Consider the following 21,260-nt stretch of genomic DNA (forward strand, 5'->3'; position numbering starts at 1 on the left):
GAGTGATTTCCTATATGGGTCCTTATTACAATAGATTTGAAGGAGCCTGCTGCTGAAAACCCTCTGCTGTTTGAGCAGTACGTCATGACGAGGAAAGCAAGGTGTTGTCTATTTTGGTCAACAGTGTGGCCAACACCCTTTGCTCATTAAATAACTCTAAAGGCTCCAGGATAGTCCTCACACAACCTTCTTTCCGCTTTTCTGTCTTTCTGGTCTAATTTTCAAATAGCTGAACCATATTAGAAATATTGATGTCTTGCTCACTTGCACTTGATATCATTATGATACCATACACATCATTCTGTTTGTTTTATGTTATAGTTTAAATTATCTTGCACTACAATGAGCTCAGAGAATTTGAGCTTTACACTAGAGTGTTTTGATTAATGAATATTAATTATTTCACTACTCGATCTTATTTAGGAATTATTATTTTTTGCTAAATACAGTTCTGTAAAGATGCATGCTCCCTTCAAATATCCATGTGGTACAAAATGGCAGAACTATGAGTGTTTGTATCACCACCAAACAGTAAAAACGATCTCCTTTGTTAAGCACATCTGAAATGTAATTTCACTTTTACAGCTTAGTTCATTCTTTAAAAAATAGCTTCTAATTTTTTTTATATTGTACAATATGAGAGTAATGGCTGTCAGATGTCATAATTTTTTAAAGAGTTAACAATTACTAAGCAAAAATCAACTGGAACTTTTAAATTCAATTAATTTCAATATCTAGAATACAATAACTGAATGTTTATGAATTTTTATAACTAGGCAGGTTTACTGATCTGAACAGGGAATGATCTTACTACATTTGACAATTTGTGATTTATGTCATACTGAAAGCACTAAAACCTCTAGAATTAAAAAAATGTTTCCATTTGATTTATAGAAATTGATGTCAAAAAGAAATTTCAGTGTCATATATACTAAAATATGTGAAACAATAAAAAATGCACCTAAACACCTTATTTAAAATCACAAAATACATAAGAATTTACATAATAAACAGTTTTAAAGGACAGATTAATGTAATGTAAATACTGTAAGAAAATAGATAATTCATAAGACTCTTAGATTAAAATCATATTACACACAGTAGTCCCAAAAATAAACAATTGTTTTGGAATTACAACAAACCAAACTTTCTGACCTCCATACTATTGCAGCTCTAAGCCTGCTGGTTCTTCCTGAAGACAGACTTAGTATATCTTTATAACAAATTGCTGTTTACGCCCTATCTAGCATGTAGCCGAAGCCCCGATCAGGAATGCGGCAGATAGAATTCTTCCAAGGTTCACGGATCTTCAGAGAGCAAAGGATCAAATCTTAGATTCTCAGATGTACATGTCAGGAACTGTCATCCGTGGGGTAGACATGTGGCAGCACAGCGTGAAAGCCTTGAGTCATCTGCAGCCTTCTATTTTCAGAGATGAGAACAAATGGATAAATGTGTATAATAAGTTGCAGAAAAATGAGGTGAAATCGGCATCGGCTTAAGAATGCTTAACTGGCTGGAGGAATTAATCCATGACCACTTCACGAAAAAAGATTGCCAAAATTTACAGCCGAGAGCAGGTGAGTCACCCGAGTAAGATTATTATCATGAAATCAGTCTTTATCTTATTTCTTCTTTTGTTTCTGTTATTCTTTTGTGCTGTTTTAACATGATAATGTTTTACTCTGTTCTCTTCTTTACAACTTTTGCTTTTTTCGTGCAGTGACTTGAGCTGAAACTGCAGATATGGCTCACTCCTGACAAACACAGAGAGAGGATTAAAACATGCTTGGATTCCTTTCAGGAGGGTTATAACTAAGTGTTCAAACTAATGACAAAAGTTTTCTAGAGACAGTCATTATTACCAGAAGATAAACTGCAATACTTTTAGCAGTACCCTCAGGTCAACATTTGATTTATGACTAAACACCTGCAAAACTAATGACTCTTCAACCTCAGCTGTGGGGCTATGGTGTTTAGTAGTTGATTCAAAAATATTGAATCGACTATCAAATAAGCTAACACACTGAACTAAGAGTGTACGAGTTCATCTTCAACAGCTAAAATGTTTGCTTTTACCTCCAAAATAGTGTCTAAAAATTTTAATTTAATTATAAAGGGAAGTTTTAAACCTTCAGCCAACAACAGCAGGCTCATGTTTAATGAAATAAATATTTATTTTTCTAATATATGTAAGAAAATATTGTAAACAGTCATCAAAGGCGTCAAAGTTTAATCTGGTTAAATTTTGTAAAAAAAAAACAACAAAAAAAATACAGAGTTTGTGAGCAAAAGCACAGGGCAACCTACACATGACATCTACAAGAACTGCTCTACCATGGAAACCCATGTCACGAAGCCCCACACTGTAACATCACATGGTCTGTCACTTTGTGAGTTCCTGTGGTTCCTAAATGCTTCCACTTTCCAATAATACCACTTACAGTTCATCATGAAATATCTAGAAGGGAAAAGATTATACAAACGTAGTTGGTGTACCAATGGCATCCTTTTTGAGTATCATCCATTCTTTTACAAATGTTTGTTAAAGCAGACTGTGTGGCTTTTACTTTATGCAAATGTGGCAATGGAATTGAACTGAAAACACCGAGATAATTCAAAGGTGTGACCAAGTAATTTTGTCCATATGGTGATCCATATGGTTGCAGCTGTAATTAGACTTAAAAAAAATTGGTCCATTTCCAATAAAATTCATTTATTTTGAGCTGAATGTTGGTATAACATATGTACCAATGAACAAAGTTTAAATTAGTAGTATTTACAGTAAAATACTCTATCTACTAACCCCAGCCTATATATGATCTTCAGTGCTAATGCACACATCTTTTCTGAGTCTGGATCATTCAACTCAAAACATTTCCTTTCACCGGTGCCCATATTGCCATTACCATTGTCTCGGTTTGGTCAACATTTTGTTGTTTAAAGTATTACATGACCAGGCTTGTATTCAGGAAGCAGACAAAATGTATAAAATATTGAGACATTTATTATGACACATCAGCTTGATATCAAGGACAAGTGGTGAACACTTATTACTGCTGGCAAGGTCATATAATTTTAAAGTTCTAAATTCACACAAAATTAAACAATAACTCTGCAGAAAAGGCTATATAGTTCTGCACAGTAATAAGCTAGACTGATCAGAAAACCTCACTCAACAGAATCAGAAAAAAGACAACCACTGCAATATTTCCCCTTAGTTGATGTCAAATCAGTGCTAAATTATGATATTTCACAATTAATTAATCAATAACAATAATATAAAAGCAGTGTCAGTATTGAGTGCTACTGTAGCCAGCATGGCAGCAGAACATTAGCTCAGGATAAGTGTTCACTGATTGGTTAGGCTTTGTTCTGTTCAATTGAGTTAACATCCATTCATCCAGTTGATCACGGTGGTAGTCAACAAGGCCCCTCTGCCATTCCATGAAGATCAAATGTTAAAGGTTTTCCATCATAATGCATTAACACACACATAAACTGAAGACACAAGTGCATTATCCACCTGTTCCTGTGAACATGCTGCTTAATAGAAGTCTCATGACTGTATTTTACCTGTTGCTTGAAGATAAAACTGATTTTTTTTTCTAGCAAGCTTTTCATCTCTTTTTCTCTTTTCTCCTATTTGTAAAATATATTTTAAAGACTCATTGGTTTATGCAAATGTGAATTTTAAGCTAGCTACATCATAAACTAGTGATGAGGCTTTAACATTTTTTAAATGGTGTAACTGATTGAAGAGCAATATTAAGTAGCCTCCATTCAAACAATGTGGATGTGTGAAAACGTGTTTTTGAGTTGGTCATTATTCTCTGTGATCCAACCCATAGAAGCACTGCTGAGTAATATAGTCAACGCTCACGTGTGCTGATACTTCTCTTGTAGATACAAATGAACAAGATTTTTTCAGCACACCATTGTTGGTGAATGTGTACCAACCCCATTGTCGACTGTTGGATAGTAATACAGGTATACACATACGTGCACATATGCTGGAGTGAGTCATCATCACCTTGATAATGTGCATGATCACCAGACAAATGAGTAGTACACACAATCCGAGCTACACTGCATGCTTTAGACCTAGATCCTCTCAGAGAGTTAATTTACACCAGTGTTGTTTTTGTTTTGGTTTCCCTTCATTCTCAGGAGAGTCATCTGTTTTGTAAGTAAGGCATTGGCTAAATCCATATATCTCCGAACTGTTCTCAACAGGTGTAATTTTAACACAACAATAAGGCATTTCAGGAAGCCAGACTTCATGTTCATTCTAGTATATTATTTACATATGTACATTTATATACTCTGATTGCATTAACCATGTAAAAGGTGTTTTAAGGGTTTTATCTCTTATTGTCGTTGTGTTGTCACAGTTTCATTTTTGGTTGTCTGTTCAAGATCAGGCACGTAGTCTGTGGCAGACATATAAAACTGAATGTCTCCATTATATTCTATAAAAAACTGTTGCATGCAAACAAATGCAGAAGCAAAAACAAATGTACTAAGTATATAAAATTTGCGAGAGATGCCTCCAGCATCCTGGACAAGCAGTCATTTCCTGAAAATAACAAAAGGTTAGTTTGTGCATAGATATGAACAACAGCGTATAACTTATAACCTATAACGAGACCCTGATAAGGATAAGCGGAAGAGAATGGGTTGATGGACATTTTTCATGGAATTTTCTTTTTTTTAATGGAAAAAAAAGAAAATTCCATTTGTTTTGTATACTCTGGTACTGATAGGAAGAAAGAAAAGAAAGATCAAAATGGCCTTCAAACAAATATATAATGTGAAACTCAATTTTTAATTTGTTATATTAGAAACACTGTAACTCTTATTGTCAATATTTAATAATTTGTGTTCAACTTTTTTACCCATTTTCTGGCTTTTTTTCTGTCACAACATGAAAAACCGAAGCTGTTTGTTTGAATTAAAAAATAAATAATCATTTATTGCTTTGATTCATAATTGTTTTGGTTTTTCTTTACACCAAAATGCCACACAGAGGTGTATATAAAAAAAAGTGTTAACTAGAGTTAATGTACATTCCAAGTTGCAATTTTTACTCAAACCGACATGCACATCATTTTTTTAAATCCCTTCAGATATCATCAGTATAACTGTTGGCAGCAAAGTTGAGCTGCATTGCCCTAAAATGTTGCGCATGTATCATCACCTCCAGCGCGACAAGAAACAGCAGCTGGGGGTTGGAATGAAGGAGCTGACTGACTGATTGATAAGCAGACTGCATGCTGATGTGTTAGGCAAGAATGGCAGGGAATGTGTGTCACGCAAGCCGAAGGCCAAAAGGCAGACGCTGTGCTTCACCGCGCTGTCCTGCCCACGGCCTTGACAACTGATCTATCTGCAAAGAGAGAGAGAGAGGCTGATTAGCTTAAGAGGGCCTGAGGGTTTCATTACAATATCACAACAAACAATTATCATGTCTCTAAAGGGATAGAAACACATGTGCATACACACTAGTGGCCGCGCACACCAATGTTTTATGGCGAATATTGTAACTCAAACCTGGCTACGGTGTGGGAAAATTAAAAGGCATACTATCAGTATTTCAATTCTTTCAGTGTCAGTGCGTCACCCCATTTCTATTTATTGATTTCATAACTTTGTTATTGTTTTGCTCTCAAGCAACAGGTGGTTTAAAAATCGTTGTAAATGTCAGAGCAGAAACCAAAACAGGTGAGAGGTTTCCTGGTCTTAACCTTTATATCCTGTTATTTTCACGGACTGTGTATAGCTCATTAAACCTGTGAATTTTATTGTTAGTGATAAAATATATTTAGCACCTTAAGCTCTGCTTTGCATTAACATTGAATTGACTTTGAGCGAGATATGTTGTAATTGAATCGGAAAAGAATTACTATTAACTCATCGGATAAATTAATATATAAACATTTAAATTAAATGATAGGAATAAAAATCTAATTAGATTTTATTTAATTATCCACCATAAAGAAGCAAATGAAGCTCATGTAATTTTACCAGGCTATGGCCATTTAAAACTTACATTGTATACACTATTAAAGAGCTGAATGTGGAAAAAAGTGAGGCACTCTGGTTAGCAGCCTGTGGGGCTCAGACAAAGAGATGGTGTTGGGTTGCATTGCAGTGGCCTTTGCTCAATACTCACTGTGCACATAAATACACACACACGCACTGCAGTAACCTTCTGCACGGTCCCCAAGCAAAGGTTATGTCCCACACGCCACTTAAGTCTCATTTGTGGGAGCCAGACCAGAACAGCTCATTCATAAATTTATGTAGCTGATACAAACCTTCATAAATAACGTACTGAGTAATAAAACAATGTTGAGTGAGAATGTATTCTCACGTTACTATTTTTTCCCAAAGTATTTTAAAAGTAAAATGTTGCAGTGAGTGTTTTCTTTAAACAAGCAATGTTTAAATTTAACAGGAAATTAATGGGGGAAAAGTAGCTGCTGGTACAAAATCTGCTCAGAAGACGTGGAAGCCAACAAATGTCTACACTGTAAAACTGAAACAAAACTCCTGCCTTTTATTCCACCCCTCAATTCAGTAATGACACATAATCACCAGAATTGATGGCACACAGAATACATTTGTACCATCGTCAGTGTGTACTAATTATCCAGCTGACTAACAGCAGCCCAAATGTATTAAAGGTTAGTAACACACTCATTACTCGTCAACAATGTCCAGAGCTCTTGTCAGCCTGATGATTAATGACCATCTCACTTAGACAATATTGCTTTAGCATGATTTCTAATAGAGCAACTTGAACTGCCACCAACACATAGAACAAATTGGAGCATAATCTTTGGATAAAACACAGAGCATCGGCACTTTTGTTACATAAACTAAACTGCAGTGGACAAAACACAGACGCAGACAGACGAGCTTTGAGTGGGGGGTGGTGGTGAATTATTGCCTGATATGTATGCCGTTTCATTTTGGGGGTATTCTTTTACTTATTGCATATTAGGAATTGGTTTTAGTTGCCTGTGAGATGATTTAAGCTGTAATTAAAACAAAATGCACCCCGACTTTGATTTGACACTAATACTTTGATTTTCTCTTGAATACATATATAAAATCATTGGAATATATTGATGATAATATGGCAATAAAATTTGTATTTTAGATATATGGTAAGGTTTCATACCAAAATATGTCAATTGAAAAAAAATAAGATCAAGACTATTCAATAATTTTATTTTATTTCTATATTTTGGGAGGGGGGAGAGTCCCGGTCAATTTAACTAACCACTTAAAAAGGGCACTGAAAATCCTGGGACTGTAGCTGACAAGAACTATCGGCATGATTATGAACACTGAAATAAAGTCTTTACAGTTACCGAGTTTCGAGGCTTATCTGGCCTCAACATATAGCACTCAAAAATCATTCGTTATTACTGATTCAAATATATGTATACATTTAATATTGGTGTTAGTGTCAATGCCTATGTATACATTCATGTAAAAGGTCTGAATCAATATGTGTGTGTGTTCTGCAGAAGTGTATGGTGTTAAAAGCGCCGGTTGGGGGGATCATAGCAGGGACTGCAGCATGCGGTCTTAATTCAATTTAAAGCTCTGTGTTTTGACAGGAGTTAAGAGTTAGATGTAGTGGCAAGAAAGCTCAGCAGTCTGCACTAAAAAGATCAAAAACACATACATACATACAGGAATTCACTCAATGCATCACAGTTGAACTTGTATCTCACATTAAATCTGTTAAAATGTAATTTCATTAATTCCTTGCCATAAGAAGCCGTGAGATGTGTAGCACAGTGTTGCATTATAGGTTCATAATAAAAGTCTCCATTATTCTCATTGTATTATCAGTGTTGGTTTCATAACTCTGTAAGGATCTAATACTGCATAATTAAATAACTGTCAAATACTTATTCAGCTAATGAGCGCCTCGAGGAGTGAGCGCCTCGAGGAGTGAGCAGCGGTGTTGTCCACCATAAAAATGATGGCAATAAACGGTAATAAAAATACCACAAATTAATAAAGTCGAACCAGACAGCCACTCCGTCTCTCTGTCCTGATTACACATATCCTCACTGAGGTTTGAGTGTGTGTTTGTGTGCCTCTCACATGCCCGTGTGTGGGAATTTATGGGCCCCTGGAGAAAGTAAGCAATATGTTTGAGATTTGCATACGGCTGGAAGTAAAGTATATTCAAATTGTGTATATTATTAGTAATGTTCCCATAAGGCACAGGTAAATATAAGCTGTTCACCCTGTTGTGTGTGTGTGTGTGTATGTATGTTGGCATATCAGTCTAAAGCTACGTGCTGCTGTGTGTTTCTTTTTATTTGCAGCATGTTTGTGGTCAGATACATGTTTGTATGTGTAGTGTCTTGACTGTTTTTCCACAGGGCTACGTGGGTGTGCGTTTTTGTGTATTACAGATAGGAACACAGAAGGGAGCGAGAAAATGATGGAGAGAGAGATGTGATTGCGGTATTCTGGTAGGTAGGTAGGTTATGGGGCCTATCTGTTTCACGTCTTCCCTTCCCATCGTCTGGTTTCCTGCCATTGATCAGAACAGCCCACCTCCTCCCCTTTTTTCTCCTCTCCCACTGCACTGATGGACGGAGAGAAACCTGATCGCCAAGCAAGGAACTGGAGGTGGGGGTGAGTGGGGTGGGGGGACACAACAGCGAGGGAGCAAGGAGAAGAAAAGGGTGAAGGCATCAGTGCCGTCTGCAACCTCCTCTGTCAACCATGCAGAGAACCCTGCAAAGAGCCACATCATAAATGGAGTATCTTATTCTGCCCTAATCTAATTTCTCCATTCCTCTCGGCTTTACTGTAAAATGAAAAGATCATCTAACTCTGTGTGTGTGTGTGTGTCTGTGTGTGTGTGTAGACGAGACACAGTGAAACAACAGAGACCGAGCCAAGGAGATCGTTAGCGGAGAACTGAGAGTGAGGAAGAGAGCGTGTGTTTTCCATGGAACAGATGTTAGAGGAGTGTCACTCACTCGTATGGGGACCCCTCTTGCTGTAGCACCCTCAGAGCCATAACACAACCTCCCATCGTCCTCTGACACACAAATCTCCACTCACACATGTCCACATGCTGGGATTTTGAGTGGCAGTTTCGCTGTTGCTCTCGCATGCCGGGGGGGGTCATCACCTTTTCCATCTGTTCCTGATTGGCCCCCCGATGTGGAAAGTAGTCGCCTTACAAAGTCCTGTCCCCTGAACACAAAAAAGGAAGAAAAAAAAACGTGAGGTAGAAATCATTTTTTGAATTTTTTTAACCTTTTGAGGCAATTTAAAGTCTCCGAACGAAAATGTAAAACATTATAATGCAGAAACTCTACTTTGACATGAGCCAGAAGAGCTTACCCAGTGCAGGGGGAAAACCTGCCCGAGTAGACATCAGAAACAGTCTGAATTTGAAGAAATGGAAGGAGCAAGTAGATATAATCTGTCACCTGTCCCTCGCACGAGTGTAGTTCGAATCTCACAAATGATAGCAAGTGTCTACAGAAAAACAGAGCGAGTCCATCACCACTTTGACGAAACCAGAATTCTGTCATGCTAGATATTTTGCACATAGGTTAGAAGTTATGTGTACGTGTTTCATTGTATGTGATCACCTATTTTGCACCACATTCTTGCAGCAGTTATAAAAAATCTAAAGGACATCAGGCTACAGTGCTATAAATCTATCAGACATACACCAACTCTTCTGAAACTAAATGTGAAGTTGTGGAAACAAGTTCTGTTTTCAGCTAAATAATAAAACCTATTTGATGGCATTACGCTAAGAATATATATCACCCTAAAAATATCAAAAGGAATTTATTGCAATTGGAATATCAGTTGGATATGGAGGATGTCTGCATTTTGTATTTACTTCCGAAGAAGTATCCCTTCAGGACAATGATGAACTTTTAATCTGATTCAGTGGCTTTTCATTTGGCTGATGAATATTAATGCCCAACTGTCTTGTTTATTGCCAGCTTCCCTTTGTAAGAAGAGCATTTAAAACTGTTAGAAGTGGTCTCGATTTCATATAATGCAGAAGTATTTATGATAGAATAATTGCTAGTACCAAAAAACTGTAATCTGAGAATTGTTAGGTGTTTGTTTTTCTTCAACAGACTCATGTTGCACACAGATTTAGAAATAACAAATTATTGCTTCTTATTAATTGATTAGGTAACATGTTGTTGTTTTGTATTCACTCAAATATAGCTGAGGATTTTTATATATTGATTCATGTTTTTAGATTTCTGCCCTCACACAGAGACTGCTTTTCCTTCATTTTATGGATTTCGTTCTCGTTCTGATCTCACAAGTCAGACTTCGGGTCAATACTGCAACCCGATAGGACCACACAGTCTGGTCCCTAAACCCCAGTAGGCTCCTACCTCCACTGTCACAGCATTACTGACAAATTATTCACCTTCGCAGTACAGTCACAGGGAATGATGGGGGGGAGGAAAAAAAGAGCAGACACGTTGATGAGGTTAAATTAAGCATGGTAATGCCTCTTTCCCATATCACATTTGCAGCTGGCGTATGTTTTAGAGATAAGAATTGTAGACTGTTGTCTGTGTTAAACGGCTGGGTAACCTTTAGTAGTTCCAAGAGCCATAACAAAACAATCTCAATGCAAGAAGTGTTTTGTTAAAGGTCTAGCTTTTAGTTTGTTGGCATCTACCTGGAACTGTTGTTGAAGTGCAGTGTGCTCTAAGTTTCAGTTCCTAGATCCGTGTTATTAGAAGCCACTGATTCTGGTCACTGTTAGTGCCTTTAACACAGTTTCCTGGAAGACTGAAACAAGACTGTGGCCTGTCTATGTGTTTCTCTCTTAATATTTTGGAGGTTTAGTAATTCTCAAACAACCCCGATTCCCAACACCATCAAAAAAATGACTCGGTTCAGACACATATTTAACACACAGCGGCAGGAAATGTGGAAGAAAAGAAAAAACAGCTTAAAACAGTAAGAGTTCATTTTATCTACAGTGAAAATCTCCCGCAGATGTGTCCGCATTTATCAAACTGACTGATCTCCTCTGCTCGCCTGTACATCCTGCTGCGCTGCCATTGTGTTTCTGCTCTAAGACTTGGGAAACAGACACAGAGAGGCTTTTGGGAGGATTATTATGGGTTGAAGGAAAAACAGGCTGGTGGATGGAGAGAACTCACTAAAGTGGTGGGAGATGAGTGGTTGGACGGAAGCTGAAATGGGCTTTGTGTTAATCCAAGCAGGATGGGAGGATGGAGAAGATGAGCCGAGGTCTGTCTGCTTCCCTCAATTTAAATGACTGTATATGTATGTGTGTATAATAAAGGATCATCGAAGGTCGCACCGTTATATACGGAAATTTGGTGACGCCTTCCTTTTACTAAGCTTTCTTTTAAAACCTCCCGTATTAGGATTAGAATTTGGTTTAAATAAATAAAAATGAAAAAGAAAATATTGCAGTCATCATCTCAGCTTTAAAAAACACAAAACAAAAGCTATCTGGTTTCACATTGCAGTGAAAGGAAAGCCACTGCTGAGGAAAATGACACCAGTCAATCTGAGAAGACTTATTTGTGAGCTATGATAAAAAGCAAGACTCGCATGCACAAATACATTTTCCTGAGGCATTTTGTGGCTCCTCCTTAGTAGTTTATTCCCAATCTGCTGTGCTAATAGAGTCAGAAAATGAATTTACTCCCAGTCACCAAAGCAGTTTTTAATAAAAGGCAAATTCCCTCTCTGCGAGAGTTATTGCCAGCAGTGTCCTTACCACCTCAGAGACCAGCAATTATACCCTAATGGCATTACACTGTCTCGCTAACAGTTATTAGCATTAAAACTTCTCATACAATATATGCAAAGTTATTATTTGCAATTCTTGAAATAAACAAATACATTGATATAATTTATGTATGTGTTATAGAGAAAATTCATATTATGCACAAGTTCTCCAAAGAAATAAAAGTTAAATATGAGGAAAGTGAGAACTCTACATGGTCAGAAACATGAAGCTGATTTATTTTAACCAATCTAATTTGCTTTAAATTAAACCCTTAACCCCTTGCCCATGTATTAACTGACTGTATAAATGGATTACAGTGTGTTAAAGCACCTACGCTGTGTTGGTCACTGCTGGAAACGGGCATTTTACTGTGTAAATAAATGATTTAATGCATTGAAACTTTTCCGTTAATTCACCCTGAGAAACTTCACAAAAAACTAAGGTTATGCAAAGGAAATTAGATGATTTCATTTTCCGTGCCTTGAGAGAAAAAAGCACCAGCTGTCGTATTTGTAGGAGTTAATAAATGTCATGGCCAGAAACTGAAGTTTATGCCCATGACTGGTGTACACACCCTGAGTGAAGCTGCTGTACGGCTGCAGAGAATATACTGTGCTTACTGTACTCTCAGGCCTTCCTGATGAACGTTATGCTCACTCTGAAAACTCTGCTGACTACTAAACAAGCTAGTTACACTTTCACCTCTGTATTCTACATAGAAATATTTTGTGACTATTTAATTAAAATACCGCATGCATTTGTATAATATATATTTACTACACCTCTTATTACATGATGATCTAAAGCACCTCAATCCTAATGGTTTCATGTCTGAAAAAAATATTTTTCAAGCTTCTGTAACCATGTTGTGGGATATAAATGACATTTTTAAAAGTGGTAAATATTTAATTTGGCAAGTTCTTTATTGTACTAGATACACATTACACTTTTCTAACTATTAATGAGCCATTTTAGAATTGCTTAAATAAATAAATTAATCTTGCGTTTATTAAATTCACCTACAGTGCATGATGTCATCCTTCCAATATTTAAATACAAAGTAAAAATGTATATGTCAGAACTACACACGCCTCACATATTTCAAACAAGGAAACACTCCAATCACTAATCTAATAAATACAACCTGCAATAAATCACTAATTATTTACAGAAGAGCCCTTTAACAGCTTTGGACTGTGCATCTCTCAGACCCACAGGTCCCCATTCTCCATACCCTCTGCGCTAATGCAGCACTAATGCAGTGAATGGGGGGCTTGTTTTTATTAGCCAGTGTCCCACTGTTTGGATAATCTCTCGATTTACCAAAGCCCCTCGTTGACAGCCCTCCTCGTTGAGTCCCGAGCCCCTGCAGGTGTCCAAACACCAGCTAATGGAGCCAGCACGCTCTTTAGGCAGAGAGATATATGGACTCCATTTTGTCAATGTAAGATTTTTCTCTGCTGGGCAGCATATGTGTCAAAGTCCCAGATTTATCATGGAGATAGCTTTGGCAACTCTCGTTCTGGCACAGACTCGGAAAGACACCATGTTAAATAAAATAATGTGCAAAAATAGGACACTCAAATGCTTCCGGCGAGTTCTTCTCCCACGCTAGCTGTCCAGCAATCAACACATGTCAAACATAATAGGCATCAGTTGTACTGTGTTTATAAATGCCATGTGACTACATATCTCGGCCAAAGAAGAAAACAAGAGCAACACTGCCACGTTACCTTTGATTCCACAGGAAATACACAACCTAAACCGCTGATGGTATTAAAGTGGGATTTGAACATTTGTTTATGGCGATTTCATCATGTCAGAAAAGCCCAAATAGAAATATTTAGCTGTAAATTTCTTTTTTTTTTGGTACTTTTTCCAATGACAGAGGAGTTGAAAGAGGTTTAAAGTCTTATAAACAGAAGGAAAAATGTTGCTTCAGGGAGTCTAAAAGATATGCATGAGCTTTGTAGAATAATAACTTTTTTTTAGTTCATCTTTTTAGGAATGCGCACTAGGCTTCTATAATTTTTTGCCACAGGTTGAACCTCCATCTATTAAATTCCATGAAGGCATTGAAAACTATCATTTTGATCTCGATTAATATTTCCTACTCTCATATTTGCAGAGCAGCAGAAACAGGGAATGCAATAAGAGAGTTGTGTATATGATGGTTTTTCATGTCAACCCATCAGAATGGATGATGACTTCACACCAAGCCGGGTAGGGTGATGACGGGATAGACCCTAATGTAGACAGCCATAAACACAGCAAGCCATCTCTAATCCTGAGAGGCTCCTTTGTGTACCTCACACTGCACAAACTGTTTTGATGAATCTCCCGACCCCTGACCCTCCGATGACGGATGACGCTCTGAGGGGAAATGTAACCAGAAGGCAGCAGATCACCCCGGCCATCCTGTTTGGGAAATGAAATGCACTGTTGCTTCATCATCCAGAGTTTTTACTCTACACGCTGTGGAGAGAGGCATGAATGCAGTATAGATTTAGTTTCGCTTGCATTAACGTGAATTACAATTGCGGTAATTTACAGGATAACTCACTTTTTTCCATTCTGTTTACATTTATATAAACTGTATCTTGAATATTTTACTCATATTTTTTATTTGACGTAACCGAACGGGCTGAAAAATGCACTTCAGAATAAAAACTGATCCGGTTCGGTATTGAAGTGGTTTAACATCTGGGGCCCAGACACAATCACTTGTCATGAAGTCTAAACTACATTTCTACCACATCATACAAAGGCTCCCACAGGATTAAACTGTGCATCAGTCATAGCTTTTTAAACTCAGTATTATCGATGACATGTTGACAATAGCTAATAACAGCTTAATAAATGTCATTACATTGAAAGAGTATATGTTGAAATAGGTAAATTGTGTAATTTGTCGTGTTTGTGATTTGTCTTTCCAAATCAAATTATTATTAGTTTTAAATTATGGAATAATGCTTTGATGATTATTTGCAAGAGTAATATTTACGCGTTTTAGATGCCGTTTAAACAGAATGAACTGTACTGTTTTCGCGGACGTGAAAATCAACACAAGGGCACACACACAGCGCACAGATCCACAAACACACACACACAGGTCATGTCTCCTCGCACAGAGCCTGTTTGTAAGAGCAACGCATTTGTGAACCTGACAGTGGAAAATCTGAGCTGCTCCTTCAGCCTCCGTTTGGTCTTGGCGTTTTGATTTGTTTGACAGGGAAGAAAATTATAACAGCAGGGGGAAAGAAATATGAAAATATGACTGGTAATACTTTCAAAACACAGATATTTTCCCTGCTGTCTTCACAGAATCCATAGTGGGAGTCTGCATGTGTCTGTGTGCTTGGACCGTTTGGGCTTGTACTCTGCTCTTGTGTTTGTATGCTTGTTTACATATACTGTGCATGTGCGCACACATTTGTGCACTTCAGGATGCAACGCTACAACAATGAATCATCTTTACTGATGACATGGTACGCTAATCGTTTGTCTATATATTGCAGGTTTGTTTCCATATCTCAAGGGTTTCTTGCGGTCTCCTCAACATTTCTCTGACTCGATTCCATGATCTTCATTTCATTCATGTATTTATTTATCCAGTTTGCTTTATTGCTTTGATTCTCTGAGCCCGGGGTTATTTTGTTTTAATGAACGCGTTATACTTCTCCTTTGTTAGACTCAGTAACTGAACTTTTCAGAGTAAACTTTTCTCATTGGAGCTGATGGTTCAGTTGAGGAGAGCAAACAGACTGTTCTTTGATTATTCATAAATATGGCATATTCACCAAGAAAATGACCCAGGGAGTAAACTCTGAGAAAATTACACCGCAAAGAGAAAAAAAGTCGACTTTGTCAGCGTAACATCTTTGCATCCTGATTTCAGACCATGTTCCTCCACTGTTTATATTGCTAAACAATTATTACTTTTCACTTTGGGAAAACACCTCATGCTGCCAAAACAACACTTTATGCTACTGTTGACCTCTTGACCCTTCAGCCTTATTCTAACCACAGCCACGTTCCCACTCTCTAATAAACTCAGCAGCCACTTAAATACAGCCATGCCTGAAAAACTGCATAATAATATTTTCTATTGATTATTAATGTAACTCTACAATTTAGTGTGCCACAGTTTAGTGTGTTTAAATCCAGACTAATCACTCATCAGCTCCTGTGTATGTGCTACAGCTACTGTGCACATAACAACTCACCTCCCCAGAGAATGCAAGATACCGCCATCATCAAAAATCTGTCTAATTGGCTTCCAGCATTAATACAATGGCCACTGTCACCAACCAGTAGCAGACTAAATGTAATTTTGCTATTTGCTGAGGTAAAACTGCTGCCCTGTTTCAAAGTAAATCTTTTTTTGATACAAAACTGTTCAGTGTATATATATTTTTTCAAGTCGACCTGTTGTTTTTGCCCTTACGGTGTATTTCACACACTTACTGAGTGGACCTAATCCTTATTGGAAGAGGCATGCAGCATAGCTAATATATCAGACAAGCTTGTGGTGCAGCAAGTCGCACAGATTAAATGACTTCAGTGTTTGGGTTGCGAGGGCTGAGTGTTGGTCATCGGTCCATGCCAGAAATGAACCTAAATCATTCAGAGGCAAAAAACAGACACAGAAAACACTGATGCTATTGTGCAGTGTGTGCAAACCTAGTAAAGCTGTTAGTGAAGTGGAGAAAGGCAGTAAGGAAAGAAGAGGAAGACAGATGAAGCAACTGAAATAGCAGAGACTAAAAAGTGAAGAAGGAAAAAAGTGATAATTAAATGAAAACAAAGGAGGTGTGAACTTAATCCAAGAAAGACAAAGAAGGACATAAATGATAGAAGAAGAACAGGATAAAAAGAGAAACAGGAGGAAAGTGAGGGAGTTTTAGGAGAATCAATGCAGCGTCTCTCCACTGGGACCGAGCTAACAGCACAGCAGACCGTGGATCTCAGGTGTCCAGTCGATGGCTGATGCATTAGGCTGCTGATACCCGCCGCTTTGGGTTCAAACACACATTTTCTTAATACAACATGAGCCCATTTCCCCCCCTCATTAATCATGTAACCTGATTAGGGCTAGAGGTCTGGCCCGTACTGAACCCTTCTCCACTCGCCGCCTTTCATTTTGTCAGGCACACACATGTGAGAATATACATGTGTGTTTATGCAGAGATATTAACCCATGGTTTCCCATATGTTTAAAGGAGGACGTGTCAGTGCAATCAAACTAAAGCTTATGCATATGTCTTTATACACTCACACAGTTCTATACATAAGGTTTAGTAAACTGGGACTGTTGCCTTTGTTGCTGTATTTTGTCCTTTCAAATAGACATTTATTTAGCAATGATCCATCTGTATCAAAAATCAGTATTAAAAGTATAATAATTTCTTCTTAAAACAGCTGGAGAATATCATTGTTAGTAAAGTTTTATCAAACTTGAGCAAACTATTGGTTACATCAGTGAGGAGCAATTTTCAGAAAAGTTAATTATACTTTTCCTAATTCTTTTGTACTATTTTATAAACTAGGTCAAAGTACCATCACATAGATACACTAAACATTGAACTGGGGTGAGACAGCACTGGGAGGCTATAGGAGAGTGGGGAAAAATGTTCCATACCTTTATAAAAACTTTAAAAAAAATGTAGACCTAAGAGTGTTATGATTATGACTAATTTAAACCACGCATCAGGGTGAAGAGTGTGAAAGATAGGCTGACAGATAGAGTTAAACCTAATACCACTGAACTGAATGCCTCTCTGGTATTCATCAACATATGACCGGTCTAATCATTGATTGGCTCAGGTTCATTGCCATGCAGTAGAAGTGAACTGTGACAGATAACCCAACGCACTTTAATTCTAGAGAAGGGTCACATAATGGTGTTCTGTCGTTTGGCCCGCATAACCTAAAACCAAAGCAAATTTTTCCCTTTTTTTCATTTTCCTATAAAGATCCGTAAGACATGTATTTAGCGACAGTAAATATTCGCACGATTCTTATTCTTTCGCCTTGCTCACCTAATGTTTGTTGTGTCTTGTTCTTACCAAGTCAGATGCTCGCAAATACAGAGACTGTTTGGGGAAAAGCTACCAGACCTTCATTTTAATTTGATTCAAGTATGCACACAAGCAACAGTCACTGGACTGTTCATGTAGATTCTTTTTTTCCCCACCTTGACTATTTCAGATGAAAAGACATGTCAGATGTTCCATAACTGCTTTTGATTGCTGTACAGTTTGTCCACTTAAACTTTCTTTGACTTCAGCTTGTTTATAGACACATCAAATTAACACACACACACACTTACACATATATTTACCACTGTATATCTGGCAGCGCTCAGTGTAGAGTTCATTTTCTTCTGCCTACTTACACTTCTTCTGCCAGAAGCTCCTGTTTGTATAAATTCTGATTAAACTGTGTATTTAAATATTTAAAGACAAAAACATTTTGATTTCATTTTTGTTCATTTATCCCACCCCAAAGTATTATCAAAGTATAGTGTTTTATTATGTGTGTGTACTTTCAAAAGCCCTTTACTCAGTTACCATTAACATTTAAAGATTTGTTTTACAACTCGTGATTTTACATACATTATACATATGATTTGCATATATATCAGAAGCGTCAGAAGCTAAACAGTTTGGATAAGTGGATTAAGATTGCCTGTTCACCGCACCTAAACGAATGGCATTGCAAATCATGTGTGCACATGTAGGTCTGTATAACCTCCTAGATTAATGACTTACGTCGCTAAGTTTAAGGTAAATAGACCGATACTTATCTAGTTCCTTTCAGCTTTACTTGAGGACTCAAAGCACTTTCTTATTATAATCTTCATTCACCTATTCACACACACATTCATTTTTTTCTGCGTCTAAGCACTTTTAACTCGCTTGTGAGCCACAGCCACATTATGGAGGCACTGAATTTATTAGTTGTCTCCAACACTGTTACTGTGTTTATGGACTGTGTAAAGTTAATGTATTAACATCCACTCAGTTTATAGACAAAAGAGACTTTATCTATGAAACCTAAAATAGTTTATTAAATTGGATAATATTTCATGTTCAAAATTACATTTTACAGCTGGAATATGAAAACCTGAGAATTATGATTTTTTTTTTAAAGGTATAAATAATTTGAGAGTGGAAAGAAGGTATAACTGTAATATAATTATTGCAAATATGTTTACCAACAAATAGGTACAATTACATTTATTCTAACACTCTCAAAAATCAAACAAGTATATTTTTTAGCATTTAATAATAAACATCACTTTTATGTAAGTACATGTGACTAAATTAACTTTCACGACAGTCGTTTTTGGATTTCTGGCTGTTACCAGATTCTCTATTGAAGGTACAAATTTTGTGTTTGATGGTACTGTGATTAGTTTCTCACTTTAGATTTTAAATATAATAATATATTATTATTATTATATATATATATATTATATATAATATTATATAATATTTATATATATAATATATTTATAATATATTCATATCTTAATAATAATAACAGAAGCTGGGATTTAAATTGCAACTTGTCTTTAGTGTCTGATTCCATTCAGAAAAACACTTTCAGGAAAGGGCTGTTTGAGTCCTGGAAGGACCAATGAGATCGTGCAGTAAGCAAATATTTTTAGTTTTAATACAAGAAAATGCTAACAATTTTTAGTAACCCTTACAATCCACTGTACACTTATCGACTTTGAATTAATTATACTTCTAGAGCTAAATGTCTGTTTTTCTATTCCTGCATTCAGAAGTGCTTGAAAATGCCAATAAAATATAAATCTTTCTGATAATACTTCCCTGGTTAAAACCCTGATAAATGATCCGTGTCCGCTGCTTTTTTATCTTAATTATAATCACACCAGCATCATCATAGGGCAGGGATAGCTCAGTAGGTAGAGTGGTGGCCCCATGATCGGAAGGTCGGGGGTTCGATTCCCCTGAACAGCTACCCTGAGGTACCCCTGAGCAAGGTACCGTCCCTACACACTGCTCCCCGGGCGCCCAATGGCTGCCCACTGCTTCACTGAGTGAATGGGTTAAATGCAGAGAGGGATTTTCCCCACGGGGACCAATAAAGTACACTTTCTTTCTTCTTATCTTGGTGAAGTAGCAGCGATCTACCAGTCTTAGTGTGAGTGCACAGGAAGCTTCATCAGTAACAGAAAAATAAAAGCATAACATGCTTTTATTTTTATTCTTTTTAACATGTCTCTCTGCAGGTGTATGTTTGTGTGCTGACAGAGCTGGAGGGTAATAGAAGACCAGGTCAGTCTGGGTTTACATCCCTGACACACTGCCACAGATACCCCCACTGCGTCTGTCACTCAGCTTATGCACACATAAACCTAGACAGTAACATACAAACACACATGTGTACATGAAAACATGAAGAACTTTAAGTGTGCAATGAGTATAGTCGGTAAAAACAAAATATTTATCAGAAAATTGTTTTGGACTCTAAATTACTTTAAAAACCTTTAAATGAATTCAACCTTTTCTAACTTAACAGCTTTACTGAGTTTGCGGATTTTTATTAATAACTTGTGGGATCTTTGAGAAGTAGATACACTTTGAAATCCCATGAAATTCATATCCATAGATATATGATCTGTGTAAAATAAACATTGTAGACAATGTTTATTTTAGCAGACGTATTATCATGTAAATTACCTGACTTATTTGTTATTGTGAAGTATGTCTTTTTCTTAGCCAAAAAATTTATTTCACCAAAAATTGCTCGCACCACCTGTTTTATTACAAGAAATTACAGTCCACATTTTCATTCAAAAGAAGATTAAATTTAAAAAAAAAGTTTATTAACATGTTATTCTCAGATGTAAGAAATCTTTTCAACAATGTTACAACTATAAAACTAAAAGAGTAACTTAGAATACCACAGTTTTGTTACTTAAGATTACCAACCTACAATTCTACAGTGCTATTATGAAGTTCTCTATCTCCAAGCATTCCTGGAGAAACTCTATCACTATAACCACTCCTCATGTCAAGTAGATCTTCCATTTTACTCTATAAGAGATCGATCAAACATTTAGCATTTTTGGCATTTTATCATATTCTCTTTAAGACAGATAAACAGAAGATGGATGGATGGATGGATGGGATAAGTTTAGATCTTCAAAGATCACATCCCAATTCTCAAAGATTACATATGAACGATACACAGACAAGGCCACATTACACAGTATTTTTGGACAGTCTCTAAGTTATAGCTTTGTGACTGTTTTAGTGAGACTGACCAATGATTATTGCTCAGCATTATATTTTGCATGCAATGCAAGAGGTTCAGTTCTTATCTCTCAAACAAATATATGCAAATAGCATTCCTAAAATTTACTGTCTCAGTGAAATAAAAAGTAATGCTCTGTCTTAAATTGTTTTTTTTC

The 21,260-nt window shown here is 36.8% G+C and overlaps 1 long non-coding RNA gene across 3 annotated transcripts in view; it reads right to left on the minus strand.

Moving 5' to 3' along the window:
* Positions 1-5,000: 5,000 nt before the first annotated feature.
* Positions 5,001-21,260, minus strand: part of LOC121814431 — a 41,884-nt gene continuing 25,624 nt past the window's right edge. For 2 of the 3 annotated variants that reach the window (XR_006054345.1, XR_006054344.1), the window contains 2 exons: positions 9,024-9,243; positions 5,001-5,389 (listed from right to left, as the gene is read on the minus strand). This is a non-coding gene — a long non-coding RNA (uncharacterized LOC121814431). The remainder of the gene's footprint in view (positions 5,390-9,023; positions 9,244-21,260) is intronic. The other variant, XR_006054346.1, reaches the window with a different exon arrangement.

Source organism: Haplochromis burtoni, unplaced genomic scaffold (genome assembly GCF_018398535.1).
Source record: "Haplochromis burtoni strain Fernald_Lab_line unplaced genomic scaffold, NCSU_Asbu1 Contig_46, whole genome shotgun sequence".
NCBI classification, from domain to species: domain Eukaryota; kingdom Metazoa; phylum Chordata; class Actinopteri; order Cichliformes; family Cichlidae; genus Haplochromis; species Haplochromis burtoni.